The sequence below is a fragment of the Morone saxatilis genome, unplaced genomic scaffold (genome assembly GCF_004916995.1).
Source record: "Morone saxatilis isolate NCDOM2014 unplaced genomic scaffold, NCSU_SB_2.0 Contig15, whole genome shotgun sequence".
Lineage (NCBI taxonomy): Eukaryota > Metazoa > Chordata > Actinopteri > Moronidae > Morone > Morone saxatilis.
In genome coordinates this window covers 9,701,955-9,703,571 of record NW_023339707.1, presented here as the reverse complement: position 1 = coordinate 9,703,571, position 1,617 = coordinate 9,701,955, and the positions used below count along the sequence as shown (strand labels likewise).

Sequence of the window (1,617 nt, the reverse complement as noted above, 5' to 3'; positions counted from 1 at the left end):
ACAGACTGAGCTACTGCTGCCCCTTGATGGACTGGAATGTACTGTACTGGAAAAGTACAGAAAAGGAGTCCAGTCCTTTTCTAATGTAAGGTGTCAGTCAGAATGATGTCTGGCATTAAACAGAAGGATTAGTCAGTCTGACTGTAGCTGTCACACATGATTAACACATTGTTACACTTCTGCTGGGGTTTGTTCCTCTATTAGTTTTTTCCAAAACAAACATATTCCACTTGGGGATTTCCATTCAGTTCATAGCCAAACATTTCCATACAAATCAAAAATTATTTCTCAAGGTCTTTGATGACTAAATAATGTGGCAACATGGAGAACAGTGTCATGTTTGAAAAAAAAAGAAAAAAAAGAAAGTGCCCTCAATAGTGACCTAATGGGCAATAAAAAAATAAAGCATCCTATAGGTGCCCTTTCAGTGGACAGAGTGTGATAAAGAGTGCCCCACTGAGCGTCACCTTTTGGTTTTTACGATCATAAGATGTTATAAATCTAGACTGTTAAAGTGTTTCCCGGCAGTTTGCATCGCAGCAGCACAAATAAAGGAACCAGCAGAGGGAGAGTACAATGCACTGCAAACCACCCAGCGTGTTTAAAGACTAGCCCCAGTTCATATCTCCTGTCTACAGAACCAGACTCTGGCAAAGCGGGCAGAGCTAAAGTACCACACATATTTCCTCACATACTCGACTCCCCTCTTGCGACACGCCCGGGCGGAAAGGGTTAATGAAACTGGAAGTGAAGCGCTGAGCCCCCTCCCTCTGCTTCTCCCCCCCTCTCTCCCCTCCTTCTCTGGGCCCATCCGTTTCAAACAGAGGAAAGTTCCCGACCCTTAAACGCAATTTGTCCCCAGGTTCTGCTACACACAAACGAGCTGTCGGCGTCGGCACAGTTTGGAAATAAACCCCACACCCCCCATATCTGAGGAGAAGAAGAAGAAAAGGAAGGAAGGAAGGAAGGAAGGAAGGAAGAAGCATTATCAAACGATGCAAAGGTGAGCGTAAAGCCGACGTACTGCCTCGCTCAAGTATCCCTTTTTTGTGTGGCTGAAATGTTACTAAGAGTTAGACAATGGCCGAAGTTTGTAACGGTGTCAGTCCTGGAAAAGTTTTGTTGCGCCGCCTTGCGTATCCTGCTGCGGGCAACGTTAGAAACCCGCCCCGCGTTAAAGTAAAACGGACACTGCGCGGTAGGTGTTGGCGACACGAGCAGTACGAGGAGTGAATGCTCAAACGTAAACCCCCAAATAGCATAAGCCTGTTCAGTGTAACATTTGAGACAAGATATATACATATATACATATGAGCGAGAAGAGGCGTTTTGGCAACTTTTTCCTACAGTGGTGAAACTCGTTCACTGCACACACACACACATGAACTAATTACATGTTGTACAGGGCTTTGTGGAGTCAAGGTTATTTTTTTATGAGCAGGAATGTCAATGTCTTACTTGACTGTGAAAACGTGTCCTGTGGCGAAAATGCCTTGAGGCTGGACTGTAAACACGCCCACAATATGTGACATCTTCATACAAAAGTTACTTTGCACCTCTGGATTGCACAACTGTAAACAGGCCTGGGAGGGGGTGTAGGCCTGTGTGTGTGTGTGT

At 45.3% G+C, this 1,617-nt stretch overlaps 1 protein-coding gene across 1 annotated transcript in view; it reads left to right on the top strand.

Moving 5' to 3' along the window:
• The first annotated feature begins 801 nt into the window (after window positions 1-801).
• tmem51a (transmembrane protein 51a) overlaps window positions 802-1,617 on the top strand; it is a 5,917-nt gene continuing 5,101 nt past the window's right edge. Inside the window, exon 1 of the mRNA XM_035657327.1 lies at window positions 802-1,003. The gene's annotated coding sequence lies outside the window, so the exon portion shown is untranslated. The remainder of the gene's footprint in view (window positions 1,004-1,617) is intronic.